This window comes from Canis lupus, chromosome 8 (genome assembly GCF_011100685.1).
Source record: "Canis lupus familiaris isolate Mischka breed German Shepherd chromosome 8, alternate assembly UU_Cfam_GSD_1.0, whole genome shotgun sequence".
Lineage (NCBI taxonomy): Eukaryota > Metazoa > Chordata > Mammalia > Carnivora > Canidae > Canis > Canis lupus.
In genome coordinates, this window is record NC_049229.1 from 30,538,832 (window position 1) to 30,555,785 (window position 16,954).

The 16,954-nt window shown below is 40.5% G+C and overlaps 1 long non-coding RNA gene across 38 annotated transcripts in view; it reads right to left on the minus strand.

Annotated features, from left to right (window-relative positions):
- LOC119876491 overlaps positions 1-16,954 on the minus strand; it is a 309,631-nt gene that overhangs the window by 224,971 nt on the left and 67,706 nt on the right. For 37 of the 38 annotated variants that reach the window (XR_005363295.1, XR_005363296.1, XR_005363283.1 and 34 more), the window contains exon 9: positions 4,398-4,517. This is a non-coding gene — a long non-coding RNA (uncharacterized LOC119876491). Of the gene's footprint in view, positions 1-2,431; positions 2,576-4,397; positions 4,518-16,954 lie in introns of those variants that run through there. The other variant, XR_005363298.1, reaches the window with a different exon arrangement.

Here is a 16,954-nt window from a genome sequence, read left to right on the forward strand (position 1 = left end):
TCATATTCTGAAAGAGGCAAGGAAATTCTAACCAGAAAGGACTTCTTCCAAATGTTAACAGCCAACACCTGTGTAAGAGGGCCTCCTGGGTTCACAAATCCTCTCTTGTATACCGTGTGTCTGGGGCCAGGCAGGGACCTCAGTGAGCAAGGCTGAATTGCTGGGGAGGCTCTGGGGACAGGAGAGCACACATCCAGACCTTTCAGGATTGGGAGGTGTGCAGCTGTGACCACAGATAGTTATCCCCTTGTGGGCATGCTGGCCCTGTTCTCAGAGACTTCAATGATTCAAGAAAAGACAGAACTATAGATTTTCATGTGAAATCTCAATATTTTTATGTTAGTTCCCAATTCAGTTGAAAACATAAAAATAATGTGTATCAGGGCAAACAACCCCCATCAACCAGTTGGTGCGGCTCTTAGGTTGCCAACTTGCTCACCCTTTGCCCAGTCATGCAAATATTCAAGGTCTCCAGCACCATGTGAAAGACTCTTGGTCATTAATCGTAGTAAAGAGCAAAGGGATTTTCATGGCCACTTCCCTTTTCAGTTAGTGGAGAATCCCTGCCCCCGCCCCCCAAGTGACAATACAGCCAAGGCTTATTTGAAACACAGGCATATTCCTGGCGGGCTTGGGGCCCAGGCTTCTGCCTACATCTATGCAATAAAGTAGATCTGCTGCTTCTTGAATTGTTCATCCACCTCCAGGAGCCTGCCACCCAGTCAGCGTGAGGTTCAAGACAATCCCAGACCTGGCTTCAAGATCCTGCCTGAGCTCACTGCTGTCACCCACGTTCCTCCCTCACCTTCTGTTCTGGGGACAAATCTGGCTCTGGAAAGTTGAATCCTCCAACTGCTGCCTTGCTCCAATATTTGAGATGTTGGAGGGATTAAGCCTTTCAGTGCTCAAGGCTATTTCCTTAATTAATCAAAACTAATGACAGAAACACTTTCATACAAATGTCTCAGAATCGATCTCCAAGTTCCAGAGTCTGAGAATGACCCACTTTTCTCCCCAATAAGGAATGTTTTCACAATACTTCCTGCTCACAGTTCCCAAATTGTGAAGTAGAAACATGCTTTATCTTCAATTACAGACGTGACAAAGAAAACATGCATAAAGGGAAATCTTTAATTCAGTTTTCAAATTTCTGAAAAATTCACCTCTCAGGATTTCAAAAATCCTCTGAGAAGAGACTTTCATGGGAGCTGACAAAGATTCCAGACAAAGTTCCCTAAATTCAATTATCCTAACTAGCCAGTCTCCCCACATCTTCCAGTCATCCAACCAACCACATTTCCAAAGCCGGCATTTCTCTCTGTGGGACATAGCAGGCTAAATTCAAGTTAAACTGAAGAAGAGAGAGGTAGAAACCCTGACCTGCCTCAGAATGTGTCCCCTCAATCTTATTATGGAAAACAAGGGCTACAAAAACAGGTTTGTTTAACTCTTACATTCACTGGCTGAAAGAATAAAAAGAAAGCAAGCTATTGTGTTCATCTTCAGATTAGCCCTCTAGTCTGTCACTGTAATACTGATTAGTAAACAATGTCCATAATTAAACTGTTGTTGGAGACACAAATGCCCCACGAGCCTGAGCTAATGAGGTGGTATTCAACTCCTTTACAAAGGCTGGCCAAATACAATCCCAGGAATGTTAATGCTGCCAAGTATCTGGGAGGCTCTCAACAGTGGGAAGACCACTGAGTTGAGGTAATTAAGTCTCAACAGCCTGCTAGAGAATTCTGTGCCAATGCTATTTGTTTGTTTAGGACATGTGCTTAGGTACAAGGGATTGGACATCTCTAAAACCAAATTGAGCACATTGGGCATCAAAGCACCCCAAGTCCTCTGCTGAGGCCTGTGACATTAATGTGCATGACAAGGGGGCAAGGGGGCCACAGTCTCCTAATTGTTCCAGAGACCTTTTAGTCTGGGGGGGAGACTACATGTCTTGGTACTTATGTAATTAATTGCACTGAAATCCTCAGTGTAAGGTTCCCTTGAAGTCTGGCTGTATGCTAACCAGGGCACAATAGATTTATTAGAGAATACTTTTCCATTCTTTTTGCTCTGGGAGATAGATGCTTCTCCATAAAATATCATCATACCGAATTATTTTGTCTAGAAACCAGAGAATCACATCTATTCTTCAATTCCAGAGGGTATTCCCAATAGGAACATTTTATTTTCCTCCCTGTTTTTCTTGGATTCTCTTGAAAATTCCAATATGTGGCCTAAGTCACATTGCAATAAGGAATATCACATCAGGGGAGCCCTTCTAAATGAGGATTCCTGCACACGACCATTTCCACCACATGTCCACATTCATTATGTACTCCTACCAGCCGGCAGGCCCCTCCACAATTGGCCCATGGCTGCCAACATCCCTTCAGTTATTCATTGAAGCTCCAAGAGGGGATCCAGATTCTGCCTTCTGGGGCCCAGGGGCTTCCACCTGGAAGGGTTTTTTTTTTGCTCGGTGATGAGGATAGGAGAGATGGGGCATTACACACCTGATATTCCAGCAACATTTCACTGCAGCCTTGAAGATGTCATCAGGAGGTCAAGCTCCCTGGGGGGACAAGATTATGACACTTCTCTATTCCCAGAGATCAAAGGAAAACCAATTCCTGTCACAAAACTTAGAAGAAGGCAGGAAAAATGCTGGACCTGCCACAACTTAGCTCTGTCCATTCATTTATTCATTTGGAAATGTTGAAGCAAACCTACTACAAACCAGGCCCTGGGGATGCAGAGATGAGCAAATAGAAACAATCCCCTCACTCACAGAATGTATTGCCTACTGGGGTAGACAAGTATTACCCAAATCATTACACACTTAACCATGGAAAGTGCTCTGTGAAACAACAATGACAAAACCAGAATGCTAAGCAAGCCACTTAAGCAGGCTGGTTTTCCTTTTCCATATCTATTAAATCCAAGTTGTTACAAGAGTTACTCCTAGGTTGTAGGATAATTTAGTGTGTTATTTGATGACTGTCTCTTTCTGCATTTTTGTTCTTGGAGGCTAGCTAACATCATAATTCAAACTGTAGGTGTAAAAGTAAATCAGCTATCTGATCCTGGCGATTGACTTAAACTCTCTGAGCCTCAGTTTCCATAGTCTGAGACATGGACAATGACAGCCCTTTCCTCAGTGGCTGGCTGTAAGGAGTAAATAAGATGAACCTCCAGAATGGGTGCGTATTATAGAGCAGATACCCTGAGGATATGTTATGTCTACCAAAAAAATGAACATATGTCAAGTTTCACATGGTTTTTTTGGGTTTTGCTTTTTGCTTTTATTGGGGGGATCTCTCTGTAATCTCTACTGCCCTAGCACCTGTCAGTTCCAGGATCCCATCACTATAATTGTCTTCCTTCTTCAGGTACTACCAGCATTCCAGGTCTCTTGTTGAGGGCAACATGGGATTCTACTTGAAGAGGAGCAGACTCATCCTCTAAACTTCCTCTGTTGTGTGTCTTCATAACTCTTCTGTAATGGTTTTCTCTCACTACAATGCCTCTATTCCAAAGCATATATGTGGCTGGGGGTATCGTTTGGGATTCAGAGGTTGGGTTTGAGGAGACAAGGGTGGTAACCATTTCTTCCCCACTTTGTCCCCCAAATTCAAGACCTACCCAAGCCTGAGGTTTAATTATAACTATGACTATCACTGGTCACAAAACGACCTGACCCTTTGGAAAATGCAGCCACAGAACTTGGCTCACCAACCTCTTATGACAATGCATTCCACAGACTTTATGGAAGACTCTTCAGCCTTTAAAACATGGTTAAGTAAATAAATAACTTACCAGCCCCAAATTCCTACACACCCCATTTCTTCTGATTTTTGTGAGGGTGACCTCTGGCAAAACTCAACAAGAAGAGCGACCCAGTCATACTCCTTTTCACATAAATATCAGGAACTACTCACGAAAATGCATCCCAGACAGTGTGCTGGAAAACACATCTGCCTGTGGCTCTTTGTTGGTCTTCTCTCTCCTTCTGGAAGGAGGAATTTCCTAGAAGGAGGTAGTGAAGGCTACAAGGCCTTCAATTTCAAGCTAATTAGAAGCTAGAGACATTGTTAAAAATTTAAATAATCATGTAAAATATGCTATTTTCATTTTACTCCACCTCAGACATTTTTCAGCCACCCAAAAAGATGGGCCTCTTATTTCCTAACTCTACCAAAAAAGAGAACTGTTCTGTTATTGTTAACATGACCCATTATCACTGAATGCATTGTCTATTGCCTAACTCATGTTTAAAGAGTCCATTTTAATAGAGGTAAAATTTCAGTGAAAACCCACATCCTAAAGTAAAAGTTTTGCTGCAGTGGAGAACCCAGTGGAATCTCTACTCCACCGTGTACTAGCCATGTACTTACCCAAAGGGTAAGGATAGTAGCTTCCATAAGAGGGTAAGGAAGGAACAGGTTTTTTCCATGGAGTGAGAGTTTGAGGAAGGGCCAGGAGGAGGTGTCTGGTCTAAGCACTTGCCTCTTACCCTGTGAGGAAGGATGCACAGAATATGAAACAAGAGATAATCAGTCCCCAAAGTTCCAAGCATGCTCTGGCTTCAGGTGGCTTTACTGTGAACACCACCCAGGGCCCCAAGGAGAATCTGAAGCCTCAAAGGAAAAGCCATTGGCTGCCCTGATCTAAAGGATGAAGCCAATGTCAGCACAGAACTCAGAAGCTGTGCTGAAGACCAAGGACCAAGACATACAAAGAGTCAACATTGGTTTCGTTAGGCAAAGCATGCAAAAGTGAGGACACTGCTGTTGGCCCACAAGCACAGATTCTCTGTCAACTCCCCACATCACAAAGCAAAACATAGAAGCACAGATGGCAGAAGCACAAAAAAGAAATTAAAAACCAGTTGTAATAATAGAGCTCAATATTATAATTAGGTTCAGCAAGTCTTGAGGTCTCTCCTTCAAAAATATCTGGAATCCATCTGGCTCTCTCACCCTATCTCTTACTGCACCTTCTTTTCACTGCGCTATCACCACAGGCTCCATCCTGCTCTCCCCTGTGCCCTGAGCTCCTGGCAGCCACTCCACAGAGCCTCAGGGTGATCTTTCTGAGACATAAATCAGGTCAATCTCACCCCCAGGCTGGCCCAGGACCAGGGCAAGAAGGATAAGGAACTCAGCATCAGTTATGTGCAAGGTCAGACCCTGTCTTTATTTAAAAATGTGATATTTTGTTCATCATGGATTTTTGCATCCATTTCCATTTTTTAAACATATAATTTATCTCAATTATTGAATATTTTGGCACCCCCTGGAATTTTGTGCCTTACTTTCCTGACGTGGCTCCTAGACCCTAAATCCCCCAACTGTTTCCTGTACACTCCTTCTTATGGCCTATGAGCCTTGGGTGACTAGACCACTGTCTTCCTCTGAACCACTCTCTCCAGCCACACTGGCCCCCATGTTTCCATGTTGCTTGGCATCCCAAGCTCCCTCTGGCTTTAGGACTTTGTGATTTCTGTCCCCTCATCTTTCAATGCTCTTTTTCCAAATAGCTGAATCCTTCTTTGGGTAGCACTCAGATGTCACCCAAATATCACCATTCACAGTGGTCTTCCCTAACTGATCAAAGTGAAGAAAAGCCCATCCAGCCCCAGTCAGTCTCTTTCACCCATCCTGACAGATGGTCTTCATGCCACTTGCCAGGAAATAACATTACCTAGTCTGTTTATTTGTTCATCTGATTTTTTTCTATTTCTCCCTCTCCACCCACATAAGATCCATTAGAGCAAATCTTTCTTTTTGTTCACTCTTTCTCCCAAGAGACAGAACAAGTTCTGATGCAAGTAAGAACTCAAATATTTGTCAAATGAATGAATGTACTACAGCTACCAAATATTTAGGTTAATAATACAACTAAGTATGCAGTATTTAAAGACTGGACATATTTAAAACCATAAATGCAATCCTTTTTTACCAAGTGAATAACTCCAAGAGTGGGACAATTTTCCATTTTTTCCTGAAAGTAGTTCTCAGTGAAGAGAGATAGTCACCATAGTACATTTGTGAAAAGAATTCCTCTCTTCCATGTGATATTCAGCCCTTCTCTATCTGTATATGTTGGGCAAATCAAGTTTACATCTCTCTCCACTTAAGAATTTGATTTCCTTAATTATAAAATTAAGAGAATAAATGGCAATACTGATAACCTCCTTGGAAAGCAGTCCACATTCACAGGCCATTGGTCTCTGAAGCCCTTTCCAATCCTAACATTCCAGATCACTCAAATTTATAGGTCACCCACTACTAACTTACACATGTAAAAGAAATCACATCTTTGTTGTGATCAGAAGAACCAGGTGGCCGCTGGTGCCTTCTAAGAAATCTCCAAAGAAGGAAAGCCCAGACTAGAAAGTTTTATCATTCACATAAAAATTCCTATCACCATCCTCCACATGAACAACATAAATAAATATTCATTAGGTAATTAAAAATCAGCTTCACATGAAATTTTGTAAGTTTACTACATATATACTGGACTCCATACTGGGAAATCTAATTTATATTATCGTATTTAATCCTTTTAACACCACCTCTGTGCGACAAGTGATACAGGTCCACAGTCCTTTATCTGCAATTACAAAACCCAAATCTCTAAAAACTAAGTTATTTTTTAACTCTTTTGGTGACAAAAACTGGCGTGAATGAAATTATAAGAATATAATTACAATTATTATTTAATCCATCTACTATAAATGCTTGTATGTGTCATCACAGAAATAGGATGTTTGATTGCAAGGAACTTCTGGGATATTCCATAATATATAATGTGTGTACTACATTACTTCTATTCAGACAAAATCTGGAAAAAAACCTCTAAGTTCCTAGACATAAGTGGTCCCAAAGTTTTTTGATAAAGAATTGGCTATTAAACTCAGTTGATAGGGGAAAACATTGAGGCATAGATGTTAAAGTAACTTGCCCAAAGTCACATAACTAGAATATGATAGCGTCAGGTTTTGAACACAGGTCTTTTGACTCCAATTACATTTATTACCTTTAAGTAGCTAATTTTCTAGGAATGAAGACAAAACATCTATTAAATAACTACAGCAAAAAGGGGAAGGTAAATAAGTGTCATAGAGGAATACAAATAATTCAAAGGAGAGAGATTCTTTGGCTGAATTTTTCCAGGAGGGCTTTGTGCCAATACTTTTCTTTTTCACAAATATCACTTTTGTCACAGCTCAAGGAGGTTTGGCCATAGGCATGCTGTTACTTCAGTAACCCCAGGCTAGCAGAGGAGCTGGGGGTATATCTAATGACTGGTACCCAAAGTGGAGCTGGATGTTTGAGGTTGAGAGGGCCAGGGTTAGAGGTAGTTGAGATAAATAAGGTAAGAAAACTTGACACTTACTGAAGACAGTGGGGCTGTTCAAATATGGCATCTAAAGATCATAGCAAGCTTGGATTCAGACTCAGATTTCAAAAACCCAAATTGGCCATGCACAGGTATTCAGGGCTAGAAATCACACTATGTATGTGGCCCTAAAAACCTAGAGGAGAATTTCATTTAAGATGGACCCAGATCCATGGAGCCCCCAGGCATGTGATAAACAAGATTGAAAATCCACCTAGGGAGGGGCACCTGGGTGGCTCAGTTGGTTGAGTGTCCAACTCCATTTTAGTTCAGGTCTTGATCTCAGGGTCGTGAGTTCAAGCCACACAATGGCTCCATGCTGGGCATGGAGTCTACTTAAGAAAAAAGAAAATCTACCTAAAGAAACAAACTCTCCACCCAAGTCTCATGGAGCGCCCTCAGAGATAATGCCAAAAATACAAACTTATATGAATTCACAATCAAAAAAATCACACAATCTACCAGGAGACAAACAAGAGTCATTGGGAACAACAAATAATAGAACAGACCCATAAAGGTTTCAGATAGTGATATTATCAGATTCTGAATGAAAGATAAGTGCATTTAATATTTTTAAATAATGAAAAAAGCTATAAATAAGGAGGCAGAGACTACCTAAAAACAGATAAAATGACTAGATAAATTTGAAAAAAAGCTAAATAAAATTTTCAATTATGTTAATAGAATAATTGCTACTTAAAATTCAGTGAAACCACAAGCAAACAATCAACCAAATGCTGAATGTAGGGCATTGAATAGGACAAATGAACTGTTTCTTCAAAAACTAAATGACAAGGAGGAAAACACAGGGAATGGAAACAGTTATAGATTAAAAGAGATGTAAAAACCTCCACCAAATGCAATGCAAGGATCCTGATTCAAATAAACCAAATATAAAATATTGTTTAAAAATTATGTTTATAGGACATCCCTGGGTGGCTCAGTGGTTTAGCGCCTGCCTTGGTCCAGGGCGTGATCCTGGAGTCTGGGGATCGAGTCCCACATCGGGCTCCCTGCATGGAGCCTGCTTCTCCCTCTGCCTGTGTCTCTGCCTCTCTCTCTCTCTGTCTCTCATGAATAAATAAATAAAATCTTTTTTTAAAAATTATGTTTATAGAGAATTGTTTGAAGGACAACAAATATTTATTTTCTGTTCATTTTGCTAAGATGAGCTTTTGTCTTAGACTCATACTGAGGGACATTATAAAAAACAGCCATATAACAGCTATCCACAGTTTTTACTGTAAGGATGCCATCTGACATAATGGCCCCTACTTTATAGTGTGGTCTTTTTTTTTTTTTTTTAATTTATTCATGAGAGACACACAGAGAGAGAGAGAGAGAGGCAGAGACACAGGCAGAGGGAGAAGCAGGCTCCATGCAGGGAGTCCGATGTGGGACTCAATTCCAGAACTCCAGGATCACGCCTGGAGCCAAAGGCAGACAGACGCCCAACCGCTGAGCCACCCAGGCGTCCCTAGAGTGTGGTCTTAATGAAGACCTACAGTATGATTTGCTTCCAGGTCTCCAGAAAAACTATGCTTCTCCATTGATTCAATCCTATCTCTAGGATCCAACTCCTGAAACTATGCCTGTTTTTCTTTCTTACATTGGTCTTTAGGAAACTCAAAGTCAAATATTCAATTCATGTCAAGCAGCTTCACAGAACTACATGGGATATATTCCTATGAACTATTTTATCACAAACTAGCTCTATTTACCTTTCCTTGGACTCCTTTAACTATATATAGTTGTTACTTTGCATATTTTTTTATAATCTACTTCAAGGTTTAAATAAAATTTTAAGCCACCTCAAATTCTTGGTGTCTGTTTTAAAAGGAACTTTTACATATGTTTTGTGTATGGAAGGGTGATTAGAGATGGTACATATAATGTGCATGTCATATGGGCACTCAACAAAATTATTTCTGCATTTAGCTTTTCATCTCCTTTAAGCTATAGCTCTTTAGAGGCACAAATTGTATCTTTTTCAAGTTTATATCACACATAATGCCTTGAACACTTAAATAATCTATTTAGGAGTAAAAGAATCAGAACATCATTAAGATCCCACAAAACAATGTAATGCTCTAGGACTTATAACAGAAATGAATTCTAAGCTACATTCTTTGAAGTAAATGTTTGAATGTGTGTACTAGATAGATTTTCATGACCTACTAAGTCACGAAGTTCTGAAGATAGAGATAAATATTGATGGGTATTTGATAGGTTAATACATTGCATTCTACTGCTAAGTAAATTGAAAACGCCCAAATGGAAAATGCAGATATAGCAAACTCATTTGACTCTCTCTTCTTTTTAAATCTGTGTTCTGTCTCAAAGTTCAAGCTCTTACAGATTGTTATCCTCAATCATAGCATATGATAATTTAGTACCTGACTCCAATTGAAATTCCATATATCTCATTTTCTGTTTGTATTAGTGTAGTCTAAATAACACTAGAAGCTAAACAGCAAGGGGTACTGGCAATGTGATTCTCAGTTCCTAGGAAACCAGAACTGCAGGAGAAATGAGAGATGGGCTAACCAGGGATGGACAGGCTACCAAAAGCAACCGCAATATCTGCATATATTATATTTTTTAAAAAGAATTTATTATTTCCATTTTGTAAGTCAGGAAACCAAGGCTCTCAAAAGTTAACTTCCCTGAGGGCCATAATTTGAAAGTGACCAAACCAGAATTTGAACCTAGGGATAATTAATTTTATTTTATTTTATTTATTTTATTTTTAAGATTTTATTTATTCATGACAGACACAGAGAGAGAGGCACAGACACAGGCAGAGGGAGAAGCAGGCTCCAGGCAGGGAGCCCAACGTGGGACTCGATCCTGGGACTCCAGGATCAGGCCCTGGGCTGAAGGCAGGCGCTCAACTGCTGAGCCACCCAGATGTCCTGAGATAACTAATTTTAAAGCTTCTTCCATACTACCTTGCAATGGAGAGAATTGTCACCAAAAAGTATAAACATATATATAGGAGTTTAGAAGAATGAGAACAACATGAGCATCTACTGTGAACCAAGCACTTTTACATGCCTTATCTTATCAAAGTCATACAATTTTGCTTGGTAGGACATTTTTTTTATCCACAGACCAGATGAGTCTCAGAAAAGAAAAGTGACATCCTCAAGGTCACATAGCAAGTAAATACATAGCTGGGAATCATATCCATATCTTATAACCCAAAATCAGGGATTCCAAAGGCCCACTTCTCAAACAAAAAGTACTTTCAAGGTCCTATTTCTATTGAGTTTTGTTCATACCTTGTTTGACCAAATCTCAAGAGCCAGGCCAGGAAGGGGTCAAAACTGGCCAGTCAGAGTGGCCCTGTCCGACAGGAGTAGGGTGGCCAACCATCCTAGTTTCCCCATCGGGAGAGTTTCTCAGGATACAAGCCTTTCAGTGCTGAAATCATGACAATTCTGGGAAGATACTGATAGGAGAACTCAGTGGAATGAAGTAAGATGAGAACATACCAGGGAAAAATGACACTCGGGTTTAATTCACACTAGTGGATTCAGGAATGAGTGCAGAGCCTTTCCAGATTTTGATAAGATCAATGAAATTCAGAATGCTGTTTGCCTAATACAGAGGGATAAAGACATCGACAGAGAAGCCAGATTCAAACCATCAATTTCAAAATTATGTTATGTAGATGGATGTAGGGCAAAGAGCTTGGGGGAAAAAACCCTTGGTCCTGAAAAAAGTGTACAGTTACATGTTTGTGAGGGCAGTTCTGGTGCTATATGAACACTTTCATACCCAGAAAGCATTCTTGGCCTAGTGTAGGAGAAATATCACCTTAAATGTGCTGTGTTCACAAGACTGGCTCCTGAATCCCTAGAACTCAATCCCAACCCCTTGTTTTCTTGCCTGTCCCCTACTGGATCCGTTCACCACGAGGTTAATAGTTCCATGCAGAAGTGGCCCAGGTGTGGCCAGAAAATCATTCCGGTGAAAGAGGCAAGATAGCAGAGGGTTTTTGCAATTTTCTTAATATTTCTTAATATTACTTTTTAAAACATTTTACTAGAGTATTATCTATGCACAGAGAAGTACACAAATCATTAATACACAGCTGATATTTTTTCAAAAACTAACTACACACGTGTAACCAGCACTCAGATCAGGAAATAAAATATTAATGGTACTTCATTACCCATCCAGAGGTAAACTATTATCTTGAGTTCTAAAACTAAAGCTTAGTTTTGCCTGTTTCTGAAATGCATAAAAGTGAAATCATTTATTAAGTGTTCTTTTCTAGCTGGCTTCTTTCACTCAGTATTTTCTTTGTGAGATATTGTTGCATGTGGCACTAGACAATTCATTCTCATTGCTGTATAGTCTGCCTTTGAATAGCCATACTATAATTTATTTTCTATTCTGTTGTTGATGACCATTTGAGTGGTTTCTAGCTTGAGGCAACTATAAATAGCACTCCTGTGAACTTTCTTATACTTTCTTTCCTTTTGGTGAATATGTGTATGCATTTCGGTTGGTTATATATGCCTAGGGGTGAAATTGTAGGGTCAAGGGATATGCATGCAAATGTTCAACTTCAGTAGACATTGCCAAATAGTTTTCAAAGCCTTAACCATTTGGGAGAAGAGCACAATTGGGGATGGAATCACAGATTTAGGAAAAATTCTGGAAACCCAGTGAGCACATTCCCTGGCTGACTTGCATTCCCATTGACTCTGCTGGGCACAAACCTCCTAATAAAAAAAGTACAAAACCTCCTGTTCACACCTCTTTTATTAATCATAACTTGGTAAAAGCAGCCATGGAATGACCCCAGGTAAGGACCCTACCTTTAAACTTACAATGCTCCTAAACTCCTGACTCCAAACTGGCCAAGCATGGCAACAGTCTGGAACATACTTTCTAAGTGCAAAGACCTGGATTGGGCTCAGTTACCGACCAGCAAGACATTCAGCCTCAGTTTCCTTATCTGCAAGTTGGCAATTGTCATATAAAGGTACTTGTCCAGTCCAGGGCTTTATGCCAAAGAGATTGTATTAGTTATCTAGAATTGCCATAAACAAATACCACAAACTGGGTGGCTTAAAATAACCGAAATGTATTCTCTCACAGTTCTGGAAATCAGAAGTTGGAAATCAATAAGTCAGCAGAGATAGTTCCCTCTGGGAGAATCTGTCCCACGCCTCTCTCCTAGCTACTAGGTAACCCCTGGTATTCCTTGGCTTGCAGTTACTTAATTTCTGCCTACATTGTCACATGACCTTCTTCCCTGTGTGTGTCTCTCTCTGTGTGTTCACCCTAATCCAGTGTGACCTTGTCTTAATCTAGCTAATTACATCTACAAAGACCTCACTTCCAAATAAGGTCACATGCTGAGGTTCTGGGTAGAAATGAATTTTGAGGAGACACTCTTCAACCCAATACAGAGGCTTTCAATAAATAGCAACTATAAGTATCTACTTATTTTATTGACTGATGGACAGATGGGCCTCTCATTGATTAACTCAAATATTTATTGAGTATCTATAATGGGCCAGGCACAGTTATAGGTGCTGGTGATACATTTCCTGCTCACATGACAATTAACAGATAAGTGGGTCTATGAATAATCAGATGGTAATAACAAGAAGAAAAGGAAGCAGGAGCACTGTATCTAAAAATTCCTACTTGTTTCCCCCATTATATCCTCCATGCAACCTTCTGCTCTGGGCCCGTGTTGTCTCAGCTCTTCATCGTGTTCTTTGTAAAGGATGACATGGATTTTTCTATCTGAAAATGAGAAAACCCACTCCAGATAGCACTTTCCATTACAGTGGACAAATTAATCATGATTATCCCACAAACTGGAGACTTGTATAAGTAGGAAATCGTTCCAAATGGAAGAATAGCTCACAGGGTAGGAGGTAAATCCAATTCCACAAGTGATAATAAGAGAGAGCAAAAAGAGGGCAGTTATGTATCAGGCTGCATGAATCATTTACTATAAATCCAGATGTTTGCAAAATGAAAAACAGGCCAAGCCCGTGACCTTGTGAACTAATGTAAGGACTAGTTAAAATATGATGGGAGAATAAATGTCATGGAATTTTTTTTTTAAGTCATGAAAAGGCCATTTACCTATCTACCACCTTAAAAACACATAGGAGATATAAAAATATTTAAAATTTTATTTTGAACTGCCATCAAACTGCTTAAATTTTTTAGCAACCAAAGTTTCAATTATTATAAATCAGGAGCACAGCATGAGTGGCTTGTTATATCATTGTGGAGAGAAAAACACTTTGTTAAGCTTGTTTCCAAGGAAATGAAACGCTTTTCAGACATGTCATTAACGCTCATAAAATTCCCCCGGAGCCAAGTAGAGGGCAGATGTTATTTTTCAGAATGGTCACAGACCATCAATAGGAGGAAATCTCATTTAATTGTTTGAGTATTTATTTGCTTATTTATACTTCAAGGAACTAATTTAAAAAAGGAGTCTGAGGTGATCTGTATTATTAAAGCACATATCAAACAACATAGAAGGAACCTACAGTTTAAAAATAGTAATACGTGAAATGCATGCAGAGAATGAACCTATCACAAACACAGAGAATGAACCTTTCAGAAATGGAGGCAAAACACCAATAAAGTGGACATTGGCTGTCGTTGTAAATTCATGAAGCAAAAAATCCTGAATCCCCTAAGGCCCCTCCTCAACTTGTACTACCCCAGAATTTATTTCCATGCTGGCCCAGCACATTACCAGTGCTCAATATTCCACCTCAACTTCACCTGCTCTAACCCCTTCTCCTATACACCACACTCCCAGTCATGTTTCCAAATCCCAAATTTTCTCCGAACCTTCCCTGAGCTGTCCCACTTTGTTACTGGATGTTTAAACCACTATTCTTATCATCTGCTCATCACTACTGTTTTCTGGGAAACAGCATCCCCACCTACCAATGCATTCCCACCTATTACTTCTGTCCTCATTCTTCATATTGAATCCCTCTGCCTCTAATCTGCTTACCCTGCCCTTAGGCTTACAAGAATATCCCCTCCCTACCCAAGAAATGTACAGATCATCTTGGAAGCATAAAAGGCACCAACAACAGCCCAGTTTTAACCACTTTTTTGCCTAACGTAGATTGAACTACGAAAGAGCCTGGGAGCCCTTGAAAGACAATTCTGAATTCTGCACTGTGTTCCCTCACAGAATCACTCATTAAGTAAATATTTATTGAACAGTGTTGGGTGAGAAACTACCTTGACATAATGGTAGCCCCCAAGTGCGCTACCAGGCAAGCTCTCCCAGGGGTCATGGAACAGAAAGGCTCTCAGACTAAATTAATATATTTGAATCACATGGTTCCATTAAGTGAATTTAAAGCACATAGGGAGAAGTAAGGGAAAAAAGATATGGTGTAAGTTATCACACTTAGGCTAGAGTACAAGCAGGTGGGAAGAAACTACATGACCTGAATTGTGGGTTCCCCCTTCCCTGTGGATGGTATTGGTGTGAGGATCAGAGTTAGTATGGGCAAGAGGGCCCATCAGGCGCAGATGCCTGGATTCAAGGGCATGAACCTGCTCTATCAGAGCAATCTTATCTGGCCATAGCTATAGTTTGGCAATTAGTCTATTGAACAGCCACTGATTATATTTGTACTTCTTGGGTAGAGGATACACAGGCCAAAATAGGCATATCAATGAGTATCAGATGAAAACCTCAGAAATATTCAGTATCTTCTTATATTCAATGTATCTAAAGATTTAGTAACTACTTGGTCTACCCCCTTTCTCTGTGCATTCACACAAATATGCTCTACTTAATTTGTCGAACTGCTTACTCTATGCTTAATACATCTTAATGAGTTTCATCCACTACCATCCACTTCCTTCTACAGCAGAACTGAACATTCTCAAACCATACAGCAAAATGCACATTAGGAGCAGTTACTGTATTTCCAGCTCTGGGAGCAGGAAGCTAATACACAGAGCAGGAAGTAAATGCTCAGAGAACGAGCACTTGGGGACACAGGCAGGAAAGACACCGTAGTGGGGTTGCTATGTGAAGTAAGACTTCAAAACTGAGTGGGATCTTCCCTGGAGAAGCAGATGGTCTGGGCTTTGCAGACAGAGGAATGAATGACTGAGAAAAGGCACTGAGGAGTGACACGGAGTGGTGCCAGCAGCACACTAGACCATCAGGTGCAAAGTTAAGAACAGGTGCCTGGAAGCTGGGGTTGGAGAGGAGACAGGGGACAATAGAAGGAAGCTCCATACCAAGCTGGAGTTGGATGTCATTAAGGAAAAGATGGGCAGCCACCCATGAGGGCTATGTGCCAACTCGGAGATCCCAGCCAGGGTTGCAGGATGGAGACTCTGGTAGCCACCAGTGAGGTTTCAGAAGTGGTGAAAATCTAACATGGCACAGGTCAGAAGGGTAGAAGGCCCTGCATCCAGCAGGAGGAAGAGCATGGTTGAGGGAGACCCACCTCACTACATTCTCTCTGCTGCCACAGATCATTGTGGGCTGTTTGTCAGAACTGTCTCAAAGTACAAAGAGGTTTTCACCTCTTTTCCAGCAGCTGATGGATATCTCACCCAGTGGTGGACAGTGTTCTACACTACGTCATTCTATATTACCATTCCTGTTTGGTTTCTTGGGGGACAGGGGTCAGACTCAGAGCTCAGTTTTGACTCCCCAAAGGGGCTCCTTTGTTCCACTCACTATAGATAAACACACCCCTTTTCTGGGCCCCTTTTCAACCAGAGCTGATTAGGTTCTGTTTATATTTGTGATAAATGGGTAAGCATATCCCAATTTCTCTAACTATCCACTGATAGACTCATAAGAAACTAACTAGTCAATAAATATTTATGAATTATGCATAGTATGCTTCCTAGTTCTTCAAGCCAGCTCAAATTGCAATGAAATAATCCATTTTCTTATTCATTCACTCAACATCCTTTGAGCCACTAATGTGTGAGTGGCACATGTGTTTCACACAGTGATTCACCGTCAGGCCAAGTAGGCCTGTGTCATATAACATAGGTTAAGTAAATCAGAGATGGATGCACCTTAAATTAATAAAGCTTAAACCTTAGGGCACCTCTCTAAAATAGATACTTTCTAAGATCCTGGGAGGGAACTTAGCAAAAAGCTTACATAGTTGTATGTTTTATGAAATGTGCAAATGTGTAATATTTAACTGCAATTGGCTTAAGTCCATTTTATATTTCCATTTTGGCTTTCCTTCAGCCACACTTACCCTCAGTTTGGCTGTTTTCAGAGTGGCTAGAGGCATTTTGGGGATCTGGCTAAGAAGTTAAATTGGGGGTACATTCGTGTTTAGCAGGAAAAATGTATGTGGTTCACAGTCATTTTCCATGGATATTTACATCATTATTAGCCATCCCAGTGTAGGACTTCTTCTAGGAATGCTCCTCTGCCCATCGTGCTGACTAGCTCTGCATCAAGACAACAGTATAGGCCAGAGGTCATATCATAATCTGAATATGACCTACTGAACCCCATATCCCAAGTATGTGAATCATG